This window comes from Pelophylax lessonae, assembly GCF_965119305.1.
Source record: "Pelophylax lessonae genome assembly, chromosome: 2".
NCBI lineage: Eukaryota > Metazoa > Chordata > Amphibia > Anura > Ranidae > Pelophylax > Pelophylax lessonae.
In genome coordinates, this window is record NC_138769.1 from 564,580,261 (window position 1) to 564,597,425 (window position 17,165).

The following is a 17,165-nucleotide window of genomic DNA, read 5'->3' on the forward strand; positions in this document are numbered from 1 at the left end:
AAAATTTATCACACACAGAGTGATCTATTTCAAGCATTTCTTTATTTTAATTTTGACGATTATGGCTTACAGCTAGAGAAAACCCAAAATTCAGTATTTCAGAAAATTAGATTACATAAGACCAATGAGAAAACTGAATTTTTGTAAAATCTTACCGTAAAATTCCTCTGAGTCCCCTGACAGTCGTCACCCACTCATTCAGTCTTCACCAATGGGTATTGACCTCTTATCCATAGGAGCAAGCTAGGCATAAAACTTGTTAAAAACAAAGTAATTTATATTGACACACCTATGGGGGCTGTCCCACTGGTCCAATACCCCCCTGCTATCAGCCATCCCAACTCAGTTTGGTAGCAAGCAGTTAAAGTCCAAAGAACCCCAAATAGAGGGGCGGCGACTGTCAGAGGACTCGGAGAAAGGAATTTTACGGTAAGATTTTACAAAAATTCAGTTTTCTCTTGCGTCCTCTGACAGTTGCCGCCCACTCATTCAGTCTTCACCAATGGGATGTCCCAAAGCAGTGTAGACATGAGGGGTGGGAAACATAACCGTCACAAAGGCAACGCAGCACCCACGTCAGAGAAAGGAACCTTACGTGAACAGAAGGTATCCTCTGGGCAAGAGAAAAGCTCAACTGGAGCAACCACCCAGGAAAGCAAATAAACAAGGGGGAAAACAACCCCAACAGCCAGAACTTGCAAAACTAGGGCCCCCTTAAGGCACTGCCGCACACAGAACTTTGCGGCCAAAGAGGCATCTGCCGATGCCAGAACATCAAGTTTGTAGAATTTTGAAAAGGTGTGCACTGACGACCAAGTCACAGCCTTGCACACCTGGGCCACCGAAGCCTGATGCCGGAAGGCCCAGGACGCACTCACCGCTCTGGTAGAGTGCGCATTGACAGGGAAGGGTGGTACCCTTTCCTAAATCGAATAGGCCTGTACAATCGTCTGTCTGATCCATTTTGAAATGGTCGCCGCAGACGCAGCCATACCCTTCCGAGGAAGGACAAAAAGAGAATCCGACTTCCGAAAGGATTCAGTGGACGACAGGTAAACCCCGATCGCCCTGACAACATCCAAGGAATGTAAGGCAAACTCCTTAGGATGTTTATTTGCACAAAGCGAAGGCAAAACCATGTCCTCATTAAGGTGAAAATCAGAAACCACCTTTGGAAGGAAGGACTGGTTGGGTCGCAAGACCACCTTAACCCTATGAACCACCAGGTAAGGGGAGCGGCAAGACAAGGACACTCTGCGTTTCAGAAGTGATCGCCACTAGAAAAGCAACCTTATTTGACAGCAGAGGCAAGGCAATTTCCCTGATGTTTTCAAAGGGAGGACGTTGCAAGTCCCAAGGAGGTAGAGGCGCCCTGCGAGGAGGGGCCAAGTGACGCACACCTTGAATAAAGGTGCGAATCAAAGAGTTAGACGCCAAAGGGTGCTGAAAAAGGACGGCCAGTGCAGACAGCTGGCCCTTAATCGTGGTCAACGCCAGGCGCTGATCCACACCAGTTTGTAGGAAGGCCAACACCCTCGCCACCGAGTAGGCACGAGGAGGGAAGCCTCTGTATTCACACCAGGCAAAATAAGCCTTCCAAGTACGGTAATAGATCTTACCGGACGAGGCTTTCCTAGCCTTGAGCAAAGTAGGAATGACCTCAGATGAGAGACCCCTGTCTCTCAGGACTTGGCTTTCAACAGCCACGCCGTTAAAGCCAGCGACCGTAAAGCAGGATGGAAGATCGGCCCCTGAGACAGTAGATCTTCTCTTAAACAGCAGCTGCCACATGGAGGCTCGACGGCCAGTTGAATGATGTCCGCGTACCAAGACCGGCGCGGCCAGTCCGGTGCCACCAGAATCACCAACTTCGGTTCCGAGACCAACCTGCGGAGGAACCGGGACAACAACTGAATCGGGGGAAAGGCATATATCAGACGATATCGGTGCCAAGGCACCACCAGCGCATCCGAGGCGTCTGCCAGAGGATCGCACGTCCTTGCCACGAACCTTCCCACCTTGTTGTTAACCGGGACGCGAACAGATCCACATCCGGGTATCCCCATCACGCACACAGCATTTGAAACACCTCCGGGTGCAAGGACCATTCCCCCTGGTCCACGGTCTGGCGGCTCAGATAATCGGCCTGCCAATTCTCCGCACCTGGAATGTGAACTGCCAAAGTCGCCGGGACGCGAGTCTCGGCCCAAGACAGAATACTGGTCACTTCCTGGGCCGCCCGGGCACTCCTGGTGCCCCCTTGGTGATTGATGTAAGCCACGGCAGTGGCATTGTCCGCCTGCACCCGTACCAATGGAGCAGGCACAGCCTAATCGCTCTCAATTCCAAGATGTTGATTGGTAGAGACGATTCCTCCACCAACCAAGTGCCCTGGGCAGACAGGTTGCCCAGGACGCCACCCCAGCCCAACAGGCTGGCATCTGTGGTAAATACCGTCCACAACAACGGCCGGAAGGATTTTCCCTCGGCTACAGCCGGGGACTGGAGCCACCACAGAAGATACACTCTGGTTTGGTGACTCAGACACCCTCAGGTCCAAGGACTGAGGCTTGAAGCCTGTCCCATCTGGCCAGTATCTCCGCCTGGAGAGATCACGTGTGAAACTGTGCAAACGGTATCGCCTCAAAGGCTGACACCATCAATCCCAGGGACCGCATACAAGTCCTGAGTGACGAGGACTCGTTGTCCCTGAGGGACCTCACCTTGTCCTGCAGGGTTCCGGAGCTTGTCCTCCGGCAGAAACACCTTCGCTTGGGCGGAGTCCAGGACCATCCCCAAATACGGGAGACGAACCGAAGGAGACAAAGTCGACTTCCGAACGTTGATGGTCCATCCGAACTCCTGGAGCGTCTGAACTGTAGTGGACAGATCGCGCAGCAGGCTCTGACTGGCACTCGATCTTAACAGGAGATCGTCTAGATATCCCAAGACCGCAATGCCCTGTGCCCGTAACAGGCCCAGAACAGGAGCCAGCACTTTGGTAAACACCCTTGGAGCCGAAGCAAGACCGAAAGGCAACGCTACGAACTGATAGTGTTCCTCCGCGATAGCGAATCGGAGGTACCTCTGATGACCCTCGAAAATGGGGATGTGTAAATACGCATCCTTCAAGTCGATGGAATCCAGGAAGTCTCCTGGACTCAGGGAGGCCACCACCGAGCGGAGCGATTCCATGTGGAACTTTTGAACGCGCACAAATCGGTTGAGAGCTTTTAAGTCCAGAATTGGACACACCTTGCCCTCCTTTCTGGGCACAGTGAACAGATTTGAGTAAAACCCCCGAAATCTGTCCCGATGCGGCAGCGGGACTATTACCCCCTGGACGAGCAGATGCTGCACCGCCCGATTAAGATCTTGCAACCGATCTGGGGTCAAATGAAGATTTGAGGGAAAGAACGTGTCCCCTGGTTGCGAAAGGAATTCGATCTTGTAACCGGATCGAATGATTTCCTGAACCCACCTGTCCGGAATCCAGAGCAGCCAAGGTTGGAGGAAATCACGCAGACGTCCCCCCCACCCCTGAAATGGGTGAGGACGCCCCTTCAGGCAGTGGCGGACTGTGCCGCCGTACCAGCCTGGGCGGCTTTTGGCTTGCCCACCCAGGGCTTTCTCTGGCCACCCTGGCCCTTGAAAGGTATCCCCTTGTCCTGCGCCTTGAAGGCATGAAAGGACCCCTGAATTGGTTAAAAGGACGGGCCCCGCTTACCGCGGAAAAACTTACCCCCTATGATTCTGGGGCAACAGAGTGCTCTTGCCCCCAGTGACACCTTTAACCAATTCATCCAGGGATTCTCCAAAAAGACGAGACCCAGCATAAGGAATGTCAGACACCGTCTTCCTGGAAGTCTGGTCAGCCGACCAGGTTTTCAACCAAATCAAGCGGCGATTAAGTACTGCAACACTAGATAAGCGCGCAGCTAATGGGGCCTCATTCAAGGCCGCATCGCACAAATACATGACCCCTTGATAAATCTGGTCCACCATCTCCAAGCTAGTAGGGGGGGGGGGGGGCAGAATCAGCCACAAGGGTGCGTCTGAGCACCTTGGTCCAACCTGCCACCGCTTGAGCCACCATGACAGAGGCGAAAATAGGTTTCAGCATGGAACCAGCCACCATGTAAGAATGTCGGGCAAGAGATTCCAGCCTCCTATCTGTAGGATCCCTAAACACTGGAGAATCCTCGGTGGGTACCAGAGTGGTCCTGTTGAATCTGGCCACAGTGTGATCCACTTTGGGAGCCACAGACCAGCGCGAATCCGTAGGAGACGCAAAGGGGTAGAGGAGTTGAAACTTTTTTGGCACCACAAAAGTGCGCTTCAAGTTGCGCCATTGTTCATTCACAGTTTCATGGAACTCAGCGGGGCAAGGGAATACCTGCGCCGACTTACGGGATCTGTGGGTACCAAAAGAGGACCGTTTTCCCGGGGGATTGGGCTCATCCTCTAAATGTGTTTCCTTAATGGCAATGATCAGCGCATCCATAGCTGCGCGGTCCTCGGACATCCCAAGGGGGGAATCATCCCCCCCCGCAACCTCCGCCCCCCCTCAGACTGAGAAGAGCAAGACCCTTCAAGGGGCACACTATCTACGGCAACCATGTCAGATTCAGAATCAGAAGAAAGAAAGTCTAGGCCTTTTTCTAGTATCCCGTTCAGTCATCAAAAGATCCACTTTGGACGCTAAAGTCGCAAGTGCGGCAGTCAGAGCAGAGGATTCAGAGGAACCTGAATCATCCACCAAAGCTGGGGGAAATTTGCTGTCCTGGGAGTCCATAATAAAAAACGTTTTTTTTTACAAGGTACTTGCCCTTTAAGCACACCGCGATCCCCCGCAGTACACTGCTATGAATGATTCTGCAAGCAGACCCCCAAACAGGAATAAGCTGACAGCCAGAGGTATTTCCACAAAAAAAAACAGCAAAGACAGACCCCACAAGTGTTACCACATGCCTGCCGATCTCCTCTGTACAGAAAAAGGAAGTGATGACACAGCAGGAGGCTGAACTAGGACTTCAGACTAAGGAAACATGGTTGCCCATAGAAAGTAATAAGAGGCTCCGGGAAAATGGCCGCCAACATGTGCTCAGCAGAACACATTGCCACACACAAGATGGCGCCGTAAGGCGCCAAAATACACTACACACATCGCTGCAGAAGCGCCCACAGTGAAGCCAGCATGCTGCCCACACCTAAAATGGCGGACCGGTGGTTTTTAACCCCGCAGCGGTCGCCGCACGTGTCTGCACCTCCACACACACCATAAGTGTCACATAGGAGAGGGAGCCCCACAAACAAACCCACACCGCGAACGAGTTAGAGCCCCCGCAGGGACCGGGAGAAAGGGAGCCCCAAAAACGCACAGACATCAGGGGATACCACAGACACACAGGACTGCCAGCCCCAGACAAGGCCCCACACAGAATGTACTTACCGTACCCGATGGCGTGGGTGCCTCAGATCCGACAGAAAAACCTCCCAACCCAGATGGCAGGGGGTGCCGTCAGCCAAAAACGTAGGACGCTAGCAACGTACGGAACCGTGGGTGAGACGTCCAGGCGAGGTAAAAACCTTGCAGGCTTGCATCCCTGAGGACAGGGATGGGTCGTTTGCGAGGCCAGGGCGAATGCATAGCCTGCTAAGCGCTCGATGGCGAGCTGGGATTCCATAAGGCCCTCTGTCCTGGGATACAAGGACGACCAGTGCGACTCCCAGCTCCGCAATGCCGTCATCATCTTGAAGTGACTAACTAAAAGCTGAGAAATAAACAGCTAGTAATGCAAAGAAAAAAACGCATTTGCAGAAATAAAATCATAAAAAAAAAAAAAGAAGGCTGAGACTGTAGCCCCAGCACAGGGAGAGCCTATCTCACTCCTAACTAGGCAGAAGACAAACTGAGTTGGGATGGCTGATAGCAGGGGGGTATTGGACCAGTGGGACAGCCCCCATAAGTGTGTCTATGTAAATTACTTTGTTTTTGTCTTATGCCTAGCTTGCTCCTATGGATAAGAGGTCAATACCCATTGGTGAAGACTGAATGAGTGGGCGGCGACTGTCAGAAACCTTGGCTTTTCTAAAAGTTTGTCTATGTATAGTATAGTATGCACTCAATACTTGGTCGGGGCTCCTTTTGCATGAATTACGGCATCAATGTGGCATGGAGGCGATCAGCCTGTGGCTCTGCTGAAGTGTTATGGAAGCCAAGGTTTCTTTGATATCGGCCTTCAGCTCACCTGCATTGTTGGGTTTGGGGTCTCATCTTCCTCTTAACAAAATCCCACAGATTCTCTATGGAGTTTATGTCAGGAGAGTTTTCTGGCCAATCAAGCACAGTAATTCCATGATCATTAAAGTGGATGCAAACCCTTTTTGCCACACAATGTAAGACAGCTGATTGGAGGAAAGGCACACACCCCCTCTCCACATAGGCAGAAACATGAAGAGCTGTGCTGTGAATAGACCAGCTCTCTGCTAAACCATTTACAGCACCCACCCAGACACAAAATGAAGGCTGGTTTTATCTCAGTTGACTGAGAACTTGTCAGAAGTTATGTGGATAACAGAGCAGGAGAAAAACATAGGACTTTAACCACTTTACGACTGCCCGCCGCAGTTATACTGTGGACGGCAGCCGCTCCTGCGCAAACTGCTGTACGTATACGTTGGTCATGCGCAGGCAGCTAGGGGGCGGTGCGCTCCCGCCCCCGCTCGTCAGCGGGGAAGCCGATGCACAGGGCAGGTGTCTCTAATTGCCGCCTGACACCTGCGATCGTTCCCCGCTGAGAGAGAACAGTCAGCTGTTGTAAACACAGCTGACCATTCTTCTCCCCGGAATGATCAGAGCCCCTGTGATCCTTCTATATAGGATCACAGGTCTCTATGATCATTTCACAAGCCATAAGCCCCCCAGAGTTAGAATCATTCCTCTAGGCTCACATTTAACCCCTTGATGACCCACAATGTTAACCCCTTCCCTGCCCGTGTCATTAATACAGTAACAGTGCATATGTTTAGCACTAATTATTGTAGTAATGTCACTGGTCCCCCCAAAAGTGTCAAAAATGTCAGTCAGGGGTCTGATCTGTCCGCCGCAATGACGCAGTCCCGCAAAAAACACACAATAAAAAGGACATGAATCTTTCTCATAGTTAATAGACGCGATAACTTTTGCGCAAACCAATCAAAATACGCTTATTGCGATTTTTTTTTACCATAAATATGTTGCAAAAAACAAATTGCCCTAAAATGTTAAAGAATTTAGATTTTTTTATTTTTTTGGGAATGTTATATAGCAGAATGTGAACTTTTTTTTTCAGAATTGTCACTTTTTTTGTTTATAGTGGAAAAAAAAAAAAAAAAAAAAAAAAAAAAAATCGCACAGGTGATCAAATACCACCAAAAGAAAGCTAAATTTGTGGGGAAAAAAAAGAACATCAATTTTATTTAGGTACAGCGTCCCACGTCCGCGCAATTGTCCGTTAAAATAACGCAGTGCCGAATCGCAAAATATGGCCTGGTCATTAAGGGGCACATCCTTCCGGTCCAGAAGTGGTTAAAAAGAGAGAAGTAAACACTACAGATAGATGAAGGTCCAGGTCAAAATTTAATAAATGGGGTTTACATCCACTTTAAAACAGGTATTGGTACTTTTGGCAGTGTGGGCAGGTGCCATGTTCTGCTGGAAAATAATTTCAGCATCTCCATAAATCTGGTCAGCAGAGGGAAGCATGAAGTGCTCTACAATTTTCTGGTAGGGGGCTGCGCTGGCTTTTGGCAGTGTGGGCAGGTGCCATGTTCTGCTGGAAAATAATTTCAGCATCTCCATAAATCTGGTCAGCAGAGGGAAGCATGAAGTGCTCTACAATTTTCTGGTAGGGGGCTCCGCTGGCTTTGGACTTGCTAAAACACAGTAAAGCAACACCAGCAGATGACATGGCTCCCCAAATCATCACTGACTGTGGAAACTTCACACAGGACATCAAGCAACTTGGATTCTGTACAGCTCTACTCTTCCTCCAGACTCTGGGACCTTGATTTCCAAATGAAATGCAAAATGTACTTTAATATACTTTAATCCGAAAAGAGGACTTTGGACCACTGAGCAACAGTCCAGCCTTTTTTCTCCTTAGCCCAACTAAAATGCTTCTGACGTTCTCTGGTTCAGGAGTGGCTTGACACAAGGAAATTGACAGTTGCAGCCCATGTCCTGGATACGTCTGTGTGGGGTGGCTTTTGAAGCACTGACACCAGCCGTAGTCCACTCCTTGTGTATCTCCACCAAATTCTTGAATGGCTTTTGCTTCACAATCCTCTTAAGGCTGCGGTTATCCCTGTTACTTGTGCACCTTTTTCTACCACACTTTTTCCTTCTACTCAACTTTCTATTAATATGCTTGGATAAAGCACTCTGAACAGCCAGATTCTTTAGTAAAGACCTTTTGAGACTTCCCTTCCGTGTGGAGGGTGTCAATGACTGCCTTCTGGACAATTGTCAAGTCAGCAGTCTTTCCCATGGTTGTGTAACCTACTGAACCAGACTAACACCATTAAAAAGACTAAGAAAACCTTTAAAAGGTGTTTTGAGTTAATTAGCGGATTAGAGTGGGACACCGAGTCTACAATATTGAACTTTTTCATAATATTCTAATTTTCTGAGATACTAAACTTTGGTTTAATCAATAATCTTCAAAATTAAAAGAAAGAAATGCTTGTAAAATATATCACTGCATGTGTAATGAATCTATATGATACAAGTTTCACTTTTTTTTACTAGAATTCTAGAAATAAATAAAATTTTTGATAATCTATTTTTCTGAGATGCACCTGTACATATATTTCAATACAATAATAAAAAGTGATTACATTTAGGTTTCAGAAGACTAATATATATGTGCATAAATTGCCTTGAACAATTCTTTAAAGTGATTGTGTTTGGAGTCAAATACTATTTAGCCAACTGCAGTTTTATGTGGTGGGCAAGCTGAAGGTTCAGGTAGTAGGGCTAAGCCCTCCTCCTAACCCAGGTACTCATTTCATAGTCCATGAAATATGTACATGTGACCAAAGATGAGTGGCCAACGACACACTTTGCGTATAGTTAGAGCCTAAAGCCCCGCACACATGAGTCGAAATTCGGCCGGGAATTTTCGTCCGACGACCGATCTGCCGATTTTCAGCTTGTTCGTATGATGCTTCCGACAACCGACTCTGACTTTTCGGCCGAAAAACTTCTGGTGTGCAGGCTATAAAATGTTTGTCCTCCGTCAAAACACGTCCGATTTTTGTGCAGTCAGTACAGATTTCGACAGGGAAAAATCTTATGAGCAAGACTGGGCATGCTCAGAGAAGAAAGAACACAAAGAAAGCAAACCAACACATGACATCACTTCTGAAGTAGAATTCTGCCATGCGGGAAAATTTGTGTGCAGTCTAGAGCACATTCCAACCAACAAAACACCACTCTGGACAAAAGATGGACGACCGGTCGGCGGAAATTCGTTGCGTGTGTACGAGGCTTAAAGCGGAGTTCCACCCTAAAATAATACTTACCTCCATCTTCTCGCTCCGGGTCACCTGAAAAACAAATGGATAATCGCAATTTTTTTTTTTTTACTTACCTCGTATAGAAGAAAATATACTTACCTTACTTCCTTCTTCCTCCCCACGGCGATTCGTCACTTCCTGGCTTTGCAATGATTCCTGGGAGCTGAACGTCATCGCTCCCAGGAATCAATGCGGCTGCACCGGCCCCGACGTCAGTTCCGGTGCGCGCGTGTCATTCCCTTCTAAACAGCTTCTGGGCATGCCCAGAAGCTGTGGAGAGATGACGCGCGCGCACCGGAAGTGACGGCGCGGCCGGTGCAGTGCATCGCGGCACGGAAGAAGACGGAAGAGGACGCAGAAGAGGATCGCGCTGGCTTCAAGCTGCCCACACCTGAGATGGCAGCGCTGGACAATACTTTTTCAAGGTAAGTATTTCTCCTAAAAGGCAAGTGCGAACCGGGACAGATCAGAGGCTAGTCATTGTGGAATGTACTAGCCCTGACTGTCCCGGGGGTATTTTTATTAAAAAATTTATTCCCAGGGTGGAACTCCGCTTTAAGTTTAAGCAGGCCCTTACCATTAAACTTGTACAAAATGTCAGAAAAATACTATGGGCCATGCTAAATTTCTGATTTGAAAAGGGATTCGCTTTGCAATGTAGGAAATGGTAATTTTTTATTAGCTTAGGTTTGGTCACTACCCATATGACATGAAAGAAATAAATGTAGGGTGCCACTGCTGACCTCTTCTAAAAATGCAGGGTAGGCAACCTGAAAAACTGATTCTGGTTTCATCCTGGATCAGTAACACATCTAGTTCACGGAGGATAACCATAAAAGCTTTTAATACTGTAAAGTAGTCACCAGAAAAAAGGGAAGGTTTTTAGTACTAGCAGAAAAATGATCAAAATATTATCCATGTAAAATAAAAGTGAAGTTTGGGTATAAAAAAAAAAAAAAAAAAAAAAAAGAATAACCGTATATAAACCGTCAATTGTCTCATTTGTATTTTAACAGATAAACAGCTGCTACAAAAAGGACACAACAACAATCATTTATGATCAAGAAGGAATCCTTAGCACTACTGTGAGGGTTAATGGAAGAGCAAAATGTCATTAGGTTTTTAAACTATATAAATTGTAAATTTCAAGTTGCATTAGCACATCTCCTGTGCATTCTCCCTAACTGCCAGAAAGCACCACTGACTACTGAACTAAATCAACTCTTCAGAAATATCTAGCCCACTTGACCTCTAGGCCAGCAAGGATCACAAGGAGGCACACGTACAATGCTCCTCACTCTATCTTTAGCCTTATGCTGACAGCTTTTGATTCATGGGCTGCTGGAGCCCATCTGAGCTAAATTACCCCTATCCAAAAGCCATCAGGCAAGGCATTTATCAAACCTCTCCCTAGGTTTGTTTCTGCACCAGGCCATGCTCAAGTGCACCAAGCAGCTGTTAGTGACCTCCTACACGTTAAGTGTCAGATGGCTTCTTTTCCTTTTTTTGTATTACTTTAAAACACGGTCCTACATAGAAGTTGATTTTCATATGTAATAAATATTTTTGTTTCCTTGCTAAAGAGGATAAAACAAAAAAGTAGTAAACAAGTGCAAATGTGAGCACATATGGCAGAGATGAATTGGGTAAATAAGGCAAAAGAAAAACAAAGATCACCAGTCATAAAACTTGGCATAATATAGTTGTATTCATAAAGTCCAGCAAACACAGGAATACAGTTTTGCAGCATTTTAAAAAAAAAACAAAAAAACAACTACTGTATATTACTAGATAACTATGGCTATCTAAAACAATACAAGCTAGCCATGGTTTTAGAATGTCTAGCATTGTGCCCTGTCAGTATGAAATCATGGATGGGTAACTAAAATTGCTTACATTGTTCTCGCCAATAAAAAAAAATAAAAACAAACCAACACAAATTACGTGTAGCACTGCCCCCTACAGTACTGCTGAGAATTATACTTTCTAGATTCCCCTGGGTTACCCTTAGCAACTGACAGCAGATAAACGGCAATGAATGTTATTTTCTCAGTCAATCGATCCAGGGGATGTTTTTGTGTTTTTTTATTGAGAACTTGGATAGGAGCAGGGAGGAGTGGGATACTCCAACTATTCACAGTCTTGAGGACAGCTAACTGTAGAATGCGGCAAGGCCGCTGTTTCACTGTCACTGAAGTGAAGATGCTTTAAATGTTCCTGCTTGAATATTCTCTTCAGGGTTCTAAACTTGGCACCCCCTTTACTCTCACTGCCTGTGTGCTGACACCCATCCGCTGACCCTAGCCTCTGGAGTGGTCCCCTTCCTGGCAGACCCCTGGGCAAGTTCCTCTGTACTCATGGACACTGTTTTTCCAGAGTCACCATTACCTCCAAACTCCACCAGTCAGCCCCCACTGGAGCTCTGGGTTCAGCCACACTTTCTGGTTCACCAGGCCGACTGCCTGTGACCACCCTTCCACAGCTTCAGAAGAGGAGACAGCCCTCACCCTCCTTCTGGGACTTTGCTTCCCACCCAAAGACCCTGAGCACATGTGTCCCTGGCTTTATATACCCTGCCCCATAATGAACCGAGACAGCAGTCTGTGCCAATCCCTGGGGCAGTAAAAAAGCCTGTGTGTCACTGGCTGGGTTTCCTCCACTGTCCAATCTGCCTCACTATTGGATACAGTGGGGCACTCCCTCAGCCCAGATGAATCACACAATGGACACATGCAACAGGCCTAACTACAAATCCTGTTCCCTGATAAGCAGAAAGAGCAACTAGGTTTTGCCTGTTACTCTCCTGATAAGCAGGCAGAGCAAAATTATTCTTGCTATCTAGCACCTATCTAGGAGGGTGCTACATCTGCATAAAAAAATATTACACATAGCCCCACAAGAATTTGTTTTGTCATTTATAAGCATTTACAACTTTACTAACAGTAAAACGTAGAAGATTTTCATCCATAAACAAAATCAGCTCAAATATTTATCTAATAAACAGCGAGATAAAAAAAAAAAAGCACAAAAATGTTCAATAGCATAGGAAGGGTCTTTGTAAAGTACTAATCTTTATTTTTGTAACTGGATACAAAATGTATTGAAATTCCTTAAACCATTAATTTCTAAAAAGTCACAAAAAAAGAGAAAAGTAAACCCGAATTGGAAGACGGAATTGCACACGGCAAGCTAACATGCTACCCAGCACAGGTTTTGTGAAGCAGGCGCACCCAGAACCCATGGTGAGAGTGGTTGGGAATCTGGATGCAGTTAATTACATACATTTCAGACTAATGTTAACTGATATTACTTTTAAGACTTCAGCACAGTTAAAGTGTTTGCTTAAGCTCCTAAGACATCTGGGATTCAATATAGAGCAAGATTTGAATACAGAGAGTGCTAACTATATACCTGCATTAGCTAGCTTTCGGTACTTGTTCGACAGTTAGGAATGGATGCCAGCGGTCAGAGGCCATGTGAAATCTGACAGCTGCCTTCTTTGCACTAAAAACATTGTCTTTCAGCCTTCAAGAGTCGTAACAGAGCTCTGCAATAAAGAGGACTCAAAGTGTATGTAAACCCTCACCTTGTAAAACAACCCATTCAGATTAAAAAATAAATGAAATTCAAAACGTAAGTTATAGATTAAAAAAACAAACAAACATTTAAATTACTTTCCCCCCCCCCTTTTTTTATAAGTGATCACAACCTCTGTTCTTGGCTGCATAAGGAGCTCAGAGAGCGGGAGGAGGAGAAACCGCAGAACATGATGATCTTCCAAGTGAATGACTGTGCAGGGGGAGCGTTTCAGGAGAAGTCTGATCAGGAGAGCAGGCCGAGTTCTAGCCATTCTGTGCTCTCATGCCCAGTGTGGTCATTTTTCAATAGGAAAGCAGAGGGACTGGCAGGAACACCAGGTATTTCACACAGAGCAAGACAAAAGAACAGGATACTTTTTCATACAGGTACATGGTACAGGAGGCACATATGAGGAATATAAAAAGTTGGATTTACATATTTAAACCACAGGGCTCTGTTTAATTGATTTTGCATTTTCAGGAGTTGAGAGACAGCAAGAGGGTCAAGGCAGTTGACACAACAACAGCAACTGTCATACTTGCGGTAGGCTGACAAAAGTTAAATGTCAGGTTTAGGGAAAAAAAAAAAATAGAACATAATATATAGTACATTTTTAGAAGGATGTCTGTACAGTTGTACAATAATGCGAATCTTTACTTTTGATTTAATATGAGTTAGAACTGGTTCTTGGAATATACAGTAATAAGCTGTCTTGGATTCACACTAATATACTTATATTTAGAGCTTCAGATCAAAATTTGCAGACTTGTTTTGCCATCCAGTTACAAATAATTTAGACTATATTGTTAAATTTTAAAAACCCTGAAAAATGGCTTTATTGGAAACAAACTTTGTATTGAACTTTATATTGGCATAGGAGAACTGATATGCGAAGAACACACTTCCCTTAAGGTCTGTGAGAAAATACACTGTACACAGGAAATGCAAACTCTTTTGCCTGTTTGGAGATGAATGCTGGTCTTGGAGCAAGTTTAAGTATTTCCAAACAGATCTTCTGCTATTACATGCAGGACTTCACAGACAGCTGAACCATCTTTCTGACCTACTCAACAGGGAGTGGCGACATCTTGGCCCAAGGAATATGCAACATGGCAGAGATTCAAAATTCCTGTTGCTTTTCTTCCCCTGTCGTGATGTATACCAAGTCAGTGCCTTTATACCACCAACCACGAGACCTGACGAATTAAGGAAGTCTCCCTGTGGTCAGATTAGACTAATTTGGATTGCTTTATTTACACACACTCAACCCTCCCCATTCTCCTTGTTCTTAAGAAACAGTAATAAACCCACTTGTAATCAAACTACAAACAAGTAATACAGTGAGACAAGATCTAGAGAATCAAAATTAGAAAGCACTAGATTGCTATAAGTTCATTCTCAAGGTAAGAGTTGTTAATACTTTCCTCTAAATCAGGGGATTTATTCACTTTGCATTCACACTTTTATAATGTTTAGTGCATCTATAGAAGATATCTGAGTAAAGTAAAAATATTCAAAATACAATAAAGGTAAATAATGTAATACAAGTATTAGAGGGTAGGGATCTGATATGTTCGGTGACCACAATACACCCTAGACCAGTGATGGCGAACCTTTTGAGCCCGAGTGCCCAAACTGAAACACAAAACCAACTAAATTATTTTAAAGTGCCAACACTGCAAATAGCGTGTGTGTGTGTGTGTGTGTGTAAGAGATGAGGGCTGAGAGAGAGAGGGTGTGTGTGTGAGAGAGAGAGACAGAGAGGGAGGAGGGTGTGTGAGAGAGAGAGAGGGAGGAGGGTGTGTGAGAGAGAGAGGGAGGAGGGTGTGTGAGAGAGAGAGAGAGGGGGGGAGGGTGTGTGAGAGAGAGAGAGAGAGAGGGGGGGAGGGTGTGTGTGAGAGAGAGAGAGGGGGGGAGAGAGAGAGGGTGTGTGCGAGAGAGCGAGAGGGGGTTTGTGTGAGAGAGAGAGAGGGGGGGCAAGAGAGAGGGGGGCGAGAGAGAGAGAGATAAGGGACGAGAGAGGGGGCGAGAGGGAGGGTTTGTGTGTGTGAGAGAGTGAGAGGGGGTTTGAGAGAGAGCGTGTGAGAGACAGGGGGCGAGAGAGAGAAAGAGAGAGGTGAGGGAGGGAGAGAGAGAGGGGGGAGGGTGTGAGAGAGGGGGGTGTGAGAGGGGGGGGTGGTGTGAGAGAGGGGGGGAGGTGTGAGAGAGGGGGGGGAAGGTGTGAGAGAGGGGGGGGAAGGTGTGAGAGAGGGGGGGGGGAAGGTGTGAGAGAGGGGGGGGGAAGGTGTGAGAGAGGGGGGGGAAGGTGTGAGAGGGGGGGGGGAAGGTGTGAGAGGGGGGGGGGAAGGTGTGAGAGAGGGGGGGGAGGGTGTGAGAGAGAGGGGGGGAGGGTGTGAGAGAGAGGGGGGGAGGGTGTGAGAGAGAGGGGGAGGGTGTGTGAGAGAGAGAGAGAGAGAGAGAGAGAGAGAGATAGGGGGTGTGTGAGGGGGGCTGAGAGAGAGGGTGGAGGGTGAAAGAGCTTTAGAGAGAGAAGGGGCTGAGAGAGAGAAGGAGACACAGAGGGAGAGGGACATAGAGGGAGGGAGGGAAGAGGACACAGAGGAAGGGAGAGAGGGAGGGAGGACAGGCTGAGAGAGAGAGGGGGAGCCAAGAGGAGAGTGAGAGGGGAGATGAGAGACCTCTAGCACTGTCCTTAGCTGCAATCCCTGCTCTGCCCCCCTCTCCCAGTCTTTGTGTGCAAGTAGTCTGTATCATCATGCCTGGTACCTTCCAAGCCAGTCTCTGTTCTTGATCCCTGGGTGCTCTCTACTCTGTTCCTTCGAGCCGCTCCCTCGCAGCCTGTGCCTCCTGGCCGTCATCTTCTGGACCGCCTCCTTGACCTCCTGCAGCCGCTGCTCACCTCTTCCTGGGGGTCAAGCAGGCAGTGAAGCTCTTCTCTCCCTCCTGAGCTTTCAGGCCTTCCCCACGGAGGCTGCACACTCATTCGCTCACCATAGGCAGATATTTTCCTGCACCTCAAACTCGCCACTGTTTGCTGCCGCGCTCTGCGTGCCAGCTGTGGCATGCGTACCATGGGTTCGCCATCACTGCCCTAGACTGATGACCCCATCAATGTGTTTTAAGTGATTTGTATATCGATTCTTTTACCAAATTCAAAATGCATAAATATAAGTATCTTCCTAAAAACTATTCTAAATAGGAGCCTTACTTAAAACGGTTTTAGTTTTTCCAGAAAATCAAGGAACGTATTGCCCGCCACAAGTATTCCATGAGGGATAAATTAGACAAATTACCGTTATCGAGACATTTTCTTGAAAAAAAAAAAAAAAAAAAAAAAAAAAAAGAAGGACACTGTTTCACAACTTAAATATATGGTAATAGATGGGATACCTAAGAATAGGCGAGGAGGAAATAGGGAATCGCTTTAAAAAAACGAGAAGTGACCTGGATTCGGGCTAAAATTCTGATTTTGACTTATTTAGTATGAATTATGTGTATATGTGCAATATTTATTTTTTCTCTCTCTTTTTTTTTTTTTAATCTTCATTTGCTATTTATATTTTAATTTTCTGGATGGATAACAGGTGTCCTAAACTATATAGATTGTTCATGTGTGGAAGACTTGACATGCCTGTTATAGCCTTCGTTTCACTCGTAGGTGTAAGATATGTGTAGAACTGATTTGATACTCATTGAATAATTAACAAGATTGATTTCATGCATTTAAGATTACAATTATACATACACACACACACACACACACACACACAGATTTAGATAAAGAATATTACGAATTTGGTTTGAAGAAGGGTGCTATCGATATTACCCTGAAACGGTTACCAGCAATATGTATGTAACTGTAATTTTATATTTGGAACAAAATTACTTCTTGTGCAGCAACCTTTTTCATTCTTCCTATATATATATATACACACACACACACACACATATTGGTGTATGTATGTATGTATGTATGTATATTATACATAATACATACATACACACACACACCGATATATCTAGAA

The 17,165-nt window shown here is 46.2% G+C and overlaps 1 protein-coding gene across 2 annotated transcripts in view; it reads right to left on the reverse strand.

Annotated features, from left to right (window-relative positions):
• SARNP (SAP domain containing ribonucleoprotein) overlaps nucleotides 1-17,165 on the reverse strand; it is a 179,355-nt gene that overhangs the window by 34,450 nt on the left and 127,740 nt on the right. The gene's annotated exons all lie outside the window — the stretch shown is intronic.